The 15,078-nt window shown below is 42.3% G+C and overlaps 1 long non-coding RNA gene across 1 annotated transcript; it reads left to right on the top strand.

Annotated features, from left to right (window-relative positions):
- Window positions 1-950: 950 nt before the first annotated feature.
- On the top strand, window positions 951-14,853 carry LOC128111219 (uncharacterized). Its single transcript, XR_008218538.1, has 4 exons — window positions 951-1,125; window positions 2,206-2,329; window positions 11,817-11,932; window positions 12,041-14,853. It is a non-coding gene; the product is annotated as an uncharacterized LOC128111219 (long non-coding RNA).
- The last annotated feature ends 225 nt before the right edge of the window (window positions 14,854-15,078 follow it).

Here is a 15,078-nt window from a genome sequence, read left to right as displayed (position 1 = left end):
TTTAAAAAAGTTCTATCCAGAAGTCAGAGAGCATGCAAACCTTTGTGGAAATTAAAATAAAGCAAAAATGACTGAAACATATATAGTTCCTCCCAGTTTTCTTTGTGAAAAGGAAGTACCCTTTTGGGTGCCTTTAAAAATATACATTTTATTTGTCACTTGAGAATTTAATATAGGTATACAATGTATTTTGATCATATTCATTCCCCACTCCCTGGACCACTATCCTGGAAACCCCTATATCTTTCTTCCAACTTCATATCTTTTCTGCAATTATTTATTTTTTTTTACAGAAAATTTCATATTAATCGAGGGTTTATTTTCTTCTCGGATCTAAGTTGTGTGAATGAAGTACTTTTAGACCATGTGAGCCCCCCCTCTCCTAGTCTGTGCCCCCCACCTCCAATCTTGGACACCTTGTCAGGAGGCAGCCGTATCGGGTGCCCAAAGGAATTAAACTCAAGATTGAGTTCCATGGATTAATATTTCCCTCTTCCAAATTCGTCAACTGCTCAAACCTGCTTATAGGAACAGGAACACAGTTGGAGACAGTCCCAGAGCCAAAGAATTCCGCACAGCTCAGCTCACACCTTTAAGCACAGTTCCACCACTGTCCCCTAATTCAATTTTCATGGGGATACCCCCACGGTCCTCCAGTGAGTGACCCTTTCCTGGGATGCGAGGCTCCTCTCAATGCTCAAGCCTGCAACGCTCCCTCTTTAGGACTAAGTCAGTGGCTGGACCCTTCGATCCCAGCCTTCGCTCCAGGTATAAGCTCCCAGACAGGCTCTCAGCAGCCCCCTCTGGCGCTCGAGACCTTCTGGAAAGTTGCTCGGAGCGGTGGAGGGGCGTCATCGCCTCCTAGCAACGCTCCTAGCAACCGGATAACATCTGCTCCCTTTGGTCCAATGCGCGCCTAGAAAAGCCGCGCGCCCGCCTCGCGTTCTGAGCCGGAGCGAGAGGCGCTTCAGAGAAGGAGGGACCGATCTGCAGGAGCCGGCCGCCCAGCGGAGCTGCAGTCGCCGCCGCCGCTGCTGCCGCTGCTGTCGCTGTCAGAGCCCGTCCGAAGAGTGACACCTTCGCGAAAAACAGGAGCTACGAAACAGTTGCACACGCAGTCTTCGGGTGAGTGGACCCCTGGCAAGGTATGCCAGAACCCCTCCAGCCAGGCATCTAACCCCGAGGCCCAGAAAAAGATGCGTTCCCTACCACAGGAGGCTAGGGACTTGGCCTCCGTCCCCACCCCGCCCCCAGTCATTGAAAAGTGACTAGCCACGGGTCTCAAATAACTTGATTTGATTTTTAAATCCCAGGACTGGATATCGAGACTCCCCCCTCCCTCCGCTCACTACTGTTAGGTTAGTGCTCAGAAGTTTTCCACCCTCCTTGATTTTGCTTTGCCTGGATGCCTGAGGCTGGAGAGCTGGAGGCAACGAGCGCCCAAAGGCCGCCTGTGGTTACGGACAAAATGACACGGAGTAGGCTCCGCTAAATTCAGTCAACACGTATGGAGAGCAGGGTTCTGTTTTAGGTCCTCATCTGGAAAGGGTCCATCTGGCCAGGAGTAGCCCTTCACGGGTCCTCAGCCTCCTGAGCAGTAACCATAGTAACTCACCTCTCTAGATGAGATCGTCCTTATTGGATGCCCGTCTTCCCTTGGAAAGCCCGTCTCTCTAAATATAGAAGATGATGAGATCCGTGAGCACACAGCCATGCAGACTAGGTGTGGTTAAACGGAGCCCTTTGCTGAGAACTATCTTCAGACGTGTAGCGGCGTCTGGCTACTTCAAACCTTGCCAGAAAGAGTCACTATGCCAGAGAAAGACCACGTTACTGTGGTTTGAGTTAATTGCTTTGTGATTTTGGAGAGAACTGTACAAGAGCTGGCTGTGATTTTTTAAAAAAAAATCAATCTTCCCCAAATAATCACCAGTAAATAACTGGTGAGATAAGTTATTGGGCACTTTCCAAATCTCTTAGGGGGAGTTGACACTGCTCCGATTTAAACTTAAGTGATTGTGTGAGTTGGAAGGTTTATCTCTCTATCTAATCCAGATTCCAGATCGACCCTATCTTAAACATCTCGGTCCTCACCCCCCCCCCCACAAACCCCTCACGCGATCTCCTGCTCTGACAATTAATTCATGTCTCGACATCCCTGATTTGGTAGAGGTGACTTAGGCCAGTATGTCTCCTTGTTTCAAGATCTCCGGTCACCATTCATGAGCCCGAGGCTGTGAGACATGTTCCATGTGCCAAGGGGAGTTCTCACCAAATCTTCTGAGGCTGTCCTAGACATACGCTGTTCGGACTGAGTCAGCATTACCAGGTAATCACCAGATGAAGAGAAATTAGTGTTTAAATATGTATCCAGAGAAATAAATGCTAATGTAGTATCGTGGCAACTTACAGGATCAATAGAAGGGGCTGTTTATATAGGCTGTTGCTGGGCTGAAGTCAATAAAGGTTTTCTGTAAAAAGGACATTTGTGGGCTGTCAGAGTTCCTCTCTTAGAACCATGTGAATTGGGTGGGCCAAGTGAGGGAACTTGGATCCCGGAAAATGTCAAGAGGAAGCTTTCTGAGCAAACTGGCGGTTCTGGGGTGAAAGAATCCAAGAGAATTCTTTAAGGTACCATAGGAGGTTGTGGGGACTTTTGGAATGCCCGTTTACATGAAGACTTATGGTAGAGACCAAGGAGAATTAACTACTTTCTTCTCAATTATAAGACTGAATTTGATGTATAATTGAATGTTCAGCTCCCTAGCACTGTGGAACTTGGTGTAATGAGCAATCCCTGAGCAGTACCCTGCCAGAGGTGACTAGCCTAGCAAATGGCAAACTCAGAAAGATGGGCCCACCATAGAGATATGCAATTGAAGAGAATCTATTCAGATTTCCATTCAAATTTTTTTTCTGATTTTATATGGCTTTATGAATGTCATGAGACTTTGAAATCATTCATTTTTATGGTCGCTTGTGGAAATCACTGTAGTTTAATAATATTAGGATAAGATTACCATATATAAACCCAAACTGCAGAATTCATTAGCTCTTAGTACCAGCCAGCCTTCTCCCTTCTGTCATGATAATTGCCATATTTTATTGTGAGAAACAAATCCATGGAGACGATGGGACTCACTGCAATCTTCCAGGGGATGTGTAAGTGCTCTGTGCAGGGCCTCATTCTCAGGAGTGTGTGAGAAAAGCAGCCACGATGATTGGTTCATGTGTATGCATTAGTCTTGTAATTTATACATATATTATATATATCTCATTTCTTATGAGACATACATAGAAGTTTAAAACCTTTGTGTCCTTTGATGTCCGTGAATGACACTGCCGTCCACTGAGACCCCTGTCACAATCAAAAAAGTCAAGTACTTCTCAAATTTTTGTATTGATTTTCATCATGAAAGTGCAATATGCAGAATATGTACTGCACAGATTTTGGTGAACATGTCTGTTGAAAAATCACTCCTTGCTGATGTCATATCATTTAGTCCTAAATAAATAAAAAGATAAAGTATCATGATAGCAGACACTTAATCCTAGGGATGTTGGTGGCTCCACAGTTTCAGTGAATCCACGAAAGAAAACATTGGTTTTGAAGTTTCTAGGTGCCCCCATCCACATTGTCACACTTTGAGTCGTAAAGAGTGTGTGTGTGGTTGGGATATGATGCTTAGATTAGATCAAGCTGAGATCAAACAGCCTAGGGCTGAAACCGAGATCTAATTGCACCCTTCCATTTCCAGCTGCTCACTCTGTCGGGAAGTCTTAAGTCTTTAGGTGCATATCAACATTCATGTTTGGATTCATGTCATGAAGCTCCTGTAAGGCTTCGAAGATGCCTTGAGACACAATGGAGTCTTTGAAATCTCCATCAAGGCTTCCACTCCTAGACTTTCTGCTCATGACTCAGTTTCAGCAGGGAAAACATTGAAGTCCCAAGCATGCTTGAAAGCCAATGCACAGGCAGCTTAGAGTGTCTTCCAGAGCAGTGTGTGCTTCTGAAACCTACATGACAGCATAAATATGAAATGAAATCTATATATAGATGAAAAATAACTTTCTCAGAAATGGAGACAGGTGTGAAGTGACCAAACTTTCAGAATTGAGGCAAAGGAAGAAAAACCTGCCTTTATGTTGGACCTGGGGGCCTGCAGAAGCCCGTCTTGTTAACTCTCTTTATTTACATTGAATTTACATTAAAAATTACATTTTAAATTTACATTAAAAAATAGGCTGTTTTTATACAGTTCTAGTACATTGTTTCTCCCTTTTAGTCTAACACAATTATTTTAAATTTTTTTCCCCAGTCAAAAGTATACAAAGACACCAATACAGATTCTTCCAATTTCAGGAAATAATTCCCAGAGGGGACAATGGGGTTATGAGTGCAAGGCAGTAAGGCTTTACTAGTGTTGCATTCAGTACTGTCAAATATAGCCTTATGTTTAGAATAAACCAAGCATTTACCTCTATATTCTCGACTGGAGAGGCAAGAAAAAGTCTTCTTAATGGAGGGATAGACTTCTAAATGCCAGTGAGTAGATGGAGACGAGGCACAAGTTGGAAGCTGGGGACTCTGCAGGGATATATCAGAGGGTCTGTGAGACTTCAGGAGCCTATCCAAAAGGACCACGGGTCAGGACATGAAGAAGCTGGGGATACTTTCAAAGAGAAGTGGGAATCAGGTGCCCAAAGGCTCGATTCTGTCCCTGCACGCTATTGTCACGTCTTGGTAAGACAGCCAGTGGCTTCGCAGATGGGCCGAGCTTGAGTACAGTGCATTTCGAGGATGCCCCACGCCTGTAGAAGGAAGGCACCCCACTGCTGCAGATAATTTTCTTGCTAGAGGATCTTTAGTTGGGAATACCAATCAGACAGCACAAAAGCTGAAGGCAGACCATCTCAACACCAGAGCCAGGGTTCCTGGAGAAGCGAGTGGTGGTTCTGACTTGAGTCTTACACAAAACCTTCTTGGACAACAGAAGTAAATCTGGCCTTGGGGTGCTTTGTTGATACACCCAAATAAAATATGATGATGATGGATGATAATACAAACAAAAGAGCATGTGGATGATACTGATTAGGACTCTCTAAAAGGCCTCTGTTGCCCTCAGGTCAGAGATCAAAACTCTCCTCTCCAAGCGCTGACCCTAGGTAGTACCCACAGGAGTTAAAATCTCTCTCTAGATATTATTGGTGGGATGATTTTTGGAAGCCATATCAGGAAATGTAGTTGCTTGGCCAATTTTTCTCTGTCAGTCCCACATTCTAAGGTTCAGGTTGCAGGGAATGGGGGCACCAATCCCCTAGAGAGTGTTAAGTCACAAGGGGTACTCTCAAAACTCATACCTTTTGGTTAGCCTCTGCCATTGCCATTGGCTAGCTTCTTGGAGAAGTGGGCTGTGCTGCAGCAGCATAGCTTCCTTATTGCCTGGCTGGTCACCTCTTGTTTAATGGTGTTCTCTCTGGTTCAGTGACCAGTAGAACAAGATGGGTTTGTGGGACTTCGGATGCTCTGTTCAATAGTCCACTTCTGTGCTTGGGACTATGCCAGGGGACCAGGAATCTCAAGCCAGACAATGCCGCTGCTCTCTTAAGAAATCACTGGCCATCAGTATCTCTGGAAGTTCCTAAGAAAGCCTTCCAGAATCTGCAACTTGTTGCTAATCGGAAACTGACAATAAAGTCAATATTGTGCTTGGAATAGATGGTAGATCTGAAGAAACAGATTGCCTCATTGATCCAGAGCTAAACACGGACACTGAGTTCTGCTACCATAGAGCGTATCAGGCAGAAGGGTGCTGGGTACGTGGGGTGTTGACAGAAGGAAGATACTTACCTGAAGAAGTACTGTCAGGTATCAACAAAGCTGTATGTCCACGGAAAGCAAGCCAGTACAGCCTTGGACTTTGTTCCCGTCTGCCTTTGTGAACACACTCATGAATGTTTTATGTAACCCTGTGCTTCACACCAGTGAGGGCACAAATATCCTACACAGAACATGATGCTTCTGAGTAGGATGTATATTCATGGTTTGAAAAGGGGTCATTGCAATAATGATACATAGCAGTGATTGAGCTGAAATTATGAGTGTGTGTGACAGACATAGAAGAAAATGCTTTTAAAGCACCATCTCAACTAAATGACATGAAAATCAGTGAATTGGAAATTGTCCCCAGCCCCCATGAAAAAAAACTCAGGCTCTTTCAGGTTATGTCCTGAAGACAGGAAACAAATCACAGAGCTGGGGTTTGTCACGGCGGAATGCTTTAAGCCATGCAGCGAGATGGCAGAACATGGCTAGCAGGGTCAGAGGAGATGGTTCTCTTTGCCATTGTTGTTGTTATTATTTCTGTTTTGTGTTTTTTTTTTCCTGGCTACATTGAGGATTGAACCCAAGTCCTGTGCATGCCAGGTGAATGCTCTACCACCAAGTAACAGAGTTACATCACCAGCCCTCGATTAGATAATTCCAAGCAAATGTATTTATAGCCTTTAAGATGAAAACTGATAGTTTTCCTATCAGTTAAGCGTGGTTTAGACGGACAGAATGCTGATATTTTCAAAGGCCAATGCCTGGCTCACATCACAAACGAGGAACTGATAAGGCCATGCTTTGTCTATGACAGACACCGGCTGCTGGTCTGGTACAGCACTCACTTTCCCTGAAGATCAGCCTCCGCCCCTTCTGTCTGTAGCTAGGATGCACACCTCTAACCAGATGGCCGGTGTTGGTTAAAATGTTGGGGAAAAGTAAAAACTACGAAGATGATAGTACTAAACACAGTGGCTCTTTACTCTTTCTCAGGTTTCTCCTTTGACCTAAAAAAAAAAAAAATCACTTAGGTGGGGTGTTCTTTTACTGTTGTCTGCCCTTTCAACGTGTTTATAAATTAATTTGCTGATGATGTTACCTTAATGTACTGTCCCTGGGCCTCCTACCAAATGAAATCACTTGAATGCTAACAGGATTCCAGTTGCCTGGAGGCAAATGCAGGACAATAAGGAAGCAATCGTTTGTAATTGCATTTTAAGCATTTATTTAAAGACATATGTATGAATTGCCCTGCCAGAGCTCTCGTGACAGGTGGGTCACTCTGATCTGTGGTGTTTGGTGTGTTACTTGCTGAGCTCTTAACACTGTGGCATGCTTGGGGCCTGGCACAGACGTTGTGTGTGACCCAGAGGTTACAACATTAAAAATAATTTTAATGATCAAACCAGCATTAGCTGTTTTACTTCAGAGATAAATTCCAGCTCAGCTCAATTCCATTTTGTAATTTGTATACTATTCTCAGAACTCAGAGTGCTGACTCTAAAGGCATATAGTCACTTTGCTCTTGTTTATTTCATTGGATTTTAGGTGAATTGCAAGCTTTTTGGTGGCAGGAACAGCAGCACATTTATTCTTGTCCACTCAATCATAGCAAGTGCACATCTTTGGGCATTCGGATCAACACTGATGAATCATCCAGAAGATTAGATAAATGTTTCATAGACAGTTCGCTTTTCCTTTAGCCCCAAATGCATGACCCATAGGAATACACCAGAAACACGTTCTCAGAGAGATTGTGGGTTCTGTGTAATACCTGTCAACTTGACCATCTGAGCTGCCTTCTGGGCAGCTTTCAACCAACCAATAACTATCCTCTCTGTGTGGCTGGGTGGTGGGAATGGTCTTTAGGTCTGAGCTAGCAGGGTGGGGTGGGCTTGGCTTTTGTGTGACTGGTCTCCGTCTATTGGCACTCATTATTATGATTTGGTACGGGGCTTACCATATATTAGGTGTGATGCTACTTTGCATAACCACAGGATCCAGGGTCTTTCTAACCCCACTGGACAAATGAGATTTGTAACGCGTCTAGGTAATTTGTTTAAAACCACACAACTAAGAAACAATAGATCTGGAGAGTAAACCTACACCTCCCCCCACCCCACTTCTAGACCCCCAACTCTTAGCCACACCAACTGGCTGTCAACTAGACTCTCTTCTGGGCTGTGGTTTCCTAGTCTGCACTTAGAAGAGGCAGACTTCAGGCATGATCAATACGTAGCTGCCAGCTCTGAAGCTTTTGAGTTTTTATCCAGCAAGTCAACAGATGTAGCAACTTACGTTTGCTGCATCCTTTAGCCTCAAAGTGGCTAAAACCATCTTCCAAAGAGTGATGTGGAAAACATTGCGAGGAGCCAGGCAGCTAGCTTGGAGGGGATTGCCAAGCTGACAGCAGCTGTGAGAGCTGCTCAGTCATTCAGCAGCCAGCACTGGGGGTGTTTCCTCAAGAACAATAAACTGACTGAGAGCCCTGCCCAGGGAGGAGCTGGTTCAGGTCTAGACCTCTGAGTATTCGCTCTGTGTTTTCTAGGGCTGATGCAGTCTGTAGCTGAGGCTAATTTCTGGAATACAGCCACCCAGAATCCTTAGCGTTCCTGGATGACCTCTTGGGAGTGGGAGGCAGAGCAGTTAAGTCTGACACATTGTCTTCCACTGTGCCACGAATGGCCTTTTAACTGGCTACAAATGTTCCATTAAGTTCTGTTACTTAAGACGATAAAGCAAGCCAATATTTAATAAAGGGCACATACGTAGATTAAAAACAATGTTGCTTATGGCAAAGTTATGCTTCCTATTTCCCAGTCTTTCCTCACTCTACCCCTCACTAGAGTTACTCGCTAGGTCTTGCCAGGAAAGGTTATGACCTTCCTAAGCACCAATGCTAGTAACAGGCATTGACGCCTCTTAAGATGATCCCCGGGAGTCTTGTTGAAAATGGACTTCATTTTTTTACTGTGTAATTAAAATGTGAGCTGGCTTTGCTCATGATGCTTAAAAAAAAAAAAAGCGAACCCAAGCTGATAAAGGGGAGCAATAGCCACAATGACAAAATCAATCAACCCCATTTGCTTGGCTATCAGCTGATGGGCTCATTCAACTTTTATTGCCTACTAGTACAGGTGCCTGGTGCTGTAGCACTCAAGTTCTCAAAATGTGGCCCAGGCTAGCTGACATGGATCTCATTTGGAAATCGGGTAAAAGTACAAATTTTCCCCTCTGGACCCACTGAAAAGGTAGAGAGGCCCAGCAGTTTGTGTCAAGGAGCCCTACAAGGGATTCTGATGCTTGTTAGCATTTGAGAACCACTATTACATCAATTAGTTAGAGTTAATTAAAAAGTAGGAATAGGGGCTGGGGACTTGCTGGCTCAGCATGTAAATCGCTTGCTGTATGAGCATCAATACCTGAGTTTTGGATCCCAAGCACCCATGTAAAAGCCAGGCTGCAGCCAGGACCTGTAACCTGAATGCTAAGACGGTGAGGGCAAGAGTCCCTAGGGCTTCCTGGCTAGCTAGTCTCGCCATTTTGTGAATCTAAGTTCAGTGAGAGACCCCTTCTCAAATAAGTAATGTGGAGATTAATTGTGGGAGAAAAATCCGTGTCGACCTCCGTTTGCACACACACCTTATGTAGATGTGTACAAACAGGAACACATATACACAGGCATACACCACACACACACACACACACATGCACATACATGCATGTAGGAGTCATTATCACAAGGGATAAACTAAAGTTTTGTTATCTAGTTATTTGGTTAATAGCTTTCAAAGTGACCCTAACAGTTCCATTATCTTAAAAACGAAAAACAAATGAACAAAAAATGCCCAGAGAAAATTGGGTTTGGTGATGGTTTCATTTGATCAGTATCGTTCTTTTTCCCTAACCCTTTTAAACCAGTGAAAAATCTACATAAGCTGTGCTTTGTTTATTGAGTTCAGGAACTGTGAGCGTGGAGCCTCAACTACTGATTCCTGATCACTGGTCTCTTTTAGGTGGGATACACAAGTTCTTTGAATCTTGGATTCTTTAGTAAGACATACCCATGCTAACTTAAGGCTCTTTTGGATTTATAACCCACAGTAACACCAGGGAGAATTTGGGGTACTTGAGGTAAGGCCTGTAGCTTTCCCTGCTGGCTCAGGAGAACCCCTCCAGCAACAGGAGAGCCATGTGAAAGTTATATACACATGCCTCCAAGATGAAGAAAACACTACAGAAAGCAGGTTATCGAAGAGCATATTTTTAATACTTGCGCTCATTAAAGCTCTACATTTTAGAGGAAAAGCACCAAATGCCCAAGTATAAATTTATTTAACCTACACGTCTTTATGTACTCATTATTTTGTGAATCAAGTGGTTCTAACACAGAAATATGTGAGGGTACGGGTTAGGGTGAAGAATGAGAACATGCTCTGGACCCTGGAGCTTGAATGAATATCAAACTGGACTCTGTTTTGTACGTTCACTCTGCTTTGAATTGGAAGCCCCTGTATTGGAATTTTGATCTTGCTACCTTTCTGTGGTCACAGTGCCACCTAGAGTACATCCTGGGGCCCCTTTGCAGATCTCTGAGAACCGGTTTTCCTTGAGTCAGAATCCTCAGTGGCAGTAGCATTTTCAAGGAGAAAACAAAGGTTTCTACTCACACACATTACGCTAAAGTCAATTATGTTATCCATTCTCTTCCGGTTCCTCATGATTAACCTCAATTATGCCAAATGTCAGGACGATGGTTAAAACATAATCATGTAAAATGGTTTTGTCTGAAGATATAGACTTATGTTAATTAATTAATTAATTTTGTTGCTTCTTTTTGAAATTGCATTTTAATTATAACATTGCTCCCTTCCCTTTCCTCCCTCTAACTCTTCCAAGTGCAAATACCCTTCCTGCTCTCCTTCAAATTCATGGCCTCTCTTTTTCTCAGTTGTTACTGCATACTTATACGTATTTGTGTATTCCTATCTATAACCTGTTTAGTCCGTATGATGTTACTTGTATGTATGTTTTTAGGGCTGACCATTTGGCACTGAGCAAAAACTTGGTGTTCTCTTCCCCAGGGAGGGCCTCCTCTCCCACTCCCAGCTCTCCTCAGTCACCTGTAGCTCTTTGTTTAAAGTCGAGGCCTCTTGGGCTTTTTCCTGTCCAATCTGAAATGTCCATCCTTGTTTAGCTCTTGTTTGGGTGGTCATGTTGGTGAGTCTTTACGGGTTGTAGCTTCTGATGTTACTAGGAGACCCAATCTCACAGCAAACTCCCTGACCCTCTGGCTCTTACACTCTTTCTGCCCCCTCTTCAGCAAAGTTCCCTGAACTTTGGGCGAGGGAGTGTTTTGTAGACATGTCCACTGGGGCTGGGCTCCACAACTCTGCATTTTGTTTGGTCGTGATTTTCTGTGTGGTCTTTGCCTGCTACAAAAAGAAGCTTCCTTGATGTGGAGTGAAGACTACATTTCTCTGTGGGTGTAAGGACAGTTGTTTAGATTGCTGTTAGGAATCATACCACTATTTTTAAAGGCATGATTGGGCCACCAACTGTTTTACGTCATTTTGATTACCCTAGAAGTTTTAACTTTCCCAGAGTATTGGGAAGATTAGCAAAAAGAATGGTGGAAAATTACTTAACCCGTTCCACTATATTCTGTGTATCAATTTCACATTTGGGTATATTTTGGCACACACAAAAAGCACGAGATTAAACCGTGCTTGAATTTGATTTCTGGGGCTGCATAAGGAAATGAACATAGAACTCTAAATGCAACTATCTATTTTGGGTCTAAATGATGGCATTTTTCTGCCAACAGGCACTTCAGTCATAAGACAATTGCCAACCACAGTAATGCTGAGGAGGTAGCAATCTCTGGGGTCACTAGAATGTTGCTAACAAATGGTCTCCATGTGCTGAAACTCTCTTTGCCACAATGCCACCTGATCTTTCTCCAATCATCTTTTGTTTGTTTTAGCTTATCCAAGAGAAGTACCATCCTATTCATTAACAACGTCGAAAGTAGCCTACTTTAAGAGGAAATATGCAGAAGAAGAAGATTTACATCAAGATTACCATGGGTGTTTTCCAAAAGTAAGGATTTGCGTTTCTCCCAGTCTCTCCCCACCCCAATGTCATTGATAGCACAAAGCTCTAGCATTTTTCTCTGTGTGGAGAGTAATGGCTCTATTTGCTCCCTAGCACTTGATATTACCCGAAGACAGGACCTGTATCCTCAAGCTTTCCCTGGAGAAGCTCAGGTTTCTTGAAGACCCAGAAACCTACTTAAGAAGGTCTGTGTTAATTAACAATTTGCTGAGGAAGATACACCTAGAGACGGAGAAAGAGAGCTATGAATACTTTAAGGAATCTCCCTCCTATAAGACTGCTTATTCGGATACAAGAAAACGGCTGAAGTTTATGGTACAGGAGTGCTGTTCCCAGTCTCTCTACTATGAAGAGCTGCATTCCTACCACATTGTGCCTTATACTTCGGAGAACCCCATCTACGGGATGGGCTACACTGGTGACCACTTGGAGCAAAATTCTCAGTTGCTTATTTATAAAATGAATTAAAGTAACTGTTAAGTTCATTGATATTTTGTTTCTACATGCCTGAACTGTTTATAGTGAAGATGTTAATATAAGACACTAATTGCCAGTGCACTTGATCTCAGTGATGAGATGCATGCCGAACCGAGGGGAGAGAACCATGGGTATTACCCAGCAATCCTTAGTGCCATCTTGTTGAATGGAAAATATACCCACTTTATCATAAAGCAGTGAATTGATACATTAGGAGAAAAAGGTTTTTTTAATTTGTTTTTTGAGATAGGAAGAGATTGATCTCTAGTCAATCTGTTAGGTTAAAATTCTTAAGTCACCCCCCCCACTTAAATTCTGCCACTCTTATTGAAAGTATATATATATATATATATATATATATATATATATATATATATATATATATATATAATTGATAATGCTGTGGCCCTGAGGATGAGGGGTAGAATTAATCTAATTTTATTTACACAGTGAAAGTTCTGTCCTTTCAGAAATTCTTTGACTTGTCAAACACTGTGCCAAATGGTTTGTCGTTAGTATCCTTTAACCATGTGTTAAAGATGGGGCCAGCATAGCATATACTGAAGCTTCCTTGCTCAGTGTAGCAACTGGGTTACCCCAAGCTCATCCACTTTCTTCTTTTTGTTGATTATTCTTAATCTAAACAGACTTTCTCTTTAAGAATGAAATGTAATAGATAAGCATCGCATATAGGATCATCTTTAAGTTGTATGGGTTGGTTAAAATTTGTGCTGGGCCTTTAAGAGTTTAAATTTTATTTATGATCTTACTTTTTTTTTTATAGGCTGTGAAGCTCAGGAAAGGGTAGGCAGGCAAAATATGTTTTTAATAGGATAATAATTTTTTTTAAAAAACCTGCTCTGGAAAGTTGGCGAGAATAATAGAATTTAGACGTGTTGTTATTTCTTCATCCCGCTAAGAGCTCACGGAAGGTACCGGGATGAAACACTGCACTGATTTTTGAACAGTAGTCGATCACTTACCACGTCACAAAATGTCTGAGAATGCCTTTGGGGAGAGATGTGGATAAGTTCTTACGTTTTACAGTTCTAAGGGTGAAGATGTAACACGTTGGATAGGTTTATGAAGTTGTTGGGAGTGATTCATCGTGTTCTGGAGGTGTGAGTGAGACGTCTGACCTCAGGGTCTGAAGCTTTTGTCCTGTGGAGTATTTCATTTAAAGAACTGTTATTGATAAAAACAGATTGGGAAAACTAGGTGCCAAAGGTGTATCAAGAAAATACCAAAGACTCAAAGATGAGTGTTAGGGAGACTATGATAGTGAAGGCCAGCCAAGACAAGGTTCTGATCCAAGGACTGCATGGGTAATGTGGAAACATTGTTAAGGGCTTCATAACGACTCGTTTACTGGTGTGCTTCCTAGTGCTTTGTTCAGAATGATGGCCCACAGGAATAGGATGCTAAATTCAGATATCAAGCTTTCGTAATGCAAATATGGCAACTGTCAGCACAGTGTCATCCCTAGCTGAAGAGCTGCCTTGTAACCAGGCTGGCTGCATCTTCCTTTGCTTTTATTTTTGGTACCACATTTGGTCCCTATGACAAATCACCAAGGTGATTTTGCACTAAGGACATGGGCTCTCTAACCAGATTGCGCTGTGCAAGACTACCAAGATACACAATAGGTCCAAGTGTTGAGTTTATATTTAATTGCTCAATGAACATTATGAAAAGTGCTTTAGAATAAAGTACAATGTGTAATAAGAGGCAAAGGCATACAGACAAGTTAGTGTGATCGGCGAGATGCCTTTGAAATCCATATAGGAATATTTAAAAATTAGTTGGAGAGTAAGATTTGGCACAAAAGTTTAATAGTTTTATTTCATTGCTTATGGAAGACCCCATTTCTCAGAAAACTCCTTCCAAAAATATAGATTTATTTAAAAATGAGTCTAGTCCCAAACTCCAAATTTGATAGGATAATTATGCCATCATAAGTCTAAAAATGGAATCAGTTATCTGATGACTTTTAAATTGTTACTGAAAGAACACCTGGCATGACTTACAATAGCCCCTCTAGGAAGAGGCCACCAATGCTAACCGGTATGACATTTTTAAAAAAACACATGTTAAAATTGGTTAAATATAGAAATACACATATTTGGGGATAGAAGAGAAAAAAAATCATCAAGAAAGTGTAAATTTGTAATATTTCCTGTATGTCAGAAACCTTAATCAAAGCCAGAACTCTGGGACAAAGAACCAGTAACAGATGTAAAAATTCATTTTATTTCAAGACATCATTACCGGAGCGCTTTGATCTACACATTCTTATATAAGCTGTCTTAGAAGCCAGTGGTATTTGTGATTCTACTTTTATTTAAATATGCATTGATTTAAAAACGAATTATTTAAAAATACCTTTTAGTGCAAATAATTTCCCCCAATAAACTGCTCATAGATAAGGATTTGACAAGTGTTATCTTGATTTTTGTTTTAAACTTGTATTTAAATTCTGCAGACTTGCCCAAGCTAGCCAGTGGATGATTGTGATTTTACCAGGACCAGCTGGGATACAGGGAGATTCCATCCATGTTTGCTCTGCTCGTGACTTCTGTATGTTCCACTATGGATGGTGCCAACACCAGTTATAGCTCTTCTGACTTTAGGCATCCTTTCTCTGGTGACAGAAA

This window comes from Peromyscus californicus, unplaced genomic scaffold, assembly GCF_007827085.1.
Source record: "Peromyscus californicus insignis strain IS unplaced genomic scaffold, ASM782708v3 Scaffold_15__1_contigs__length_86483966, whole genome shotgun sequence".
Classification (NCBI taxonomy): Eukaryota; Metazoa; Chordata; class Mammalia; order Rodentia; family Cricetidae; genus Peromyscus; species Peromyscus californicus.
This window is presented reverse-complemented; position numbering and strand designations above follow the sequence as displayed.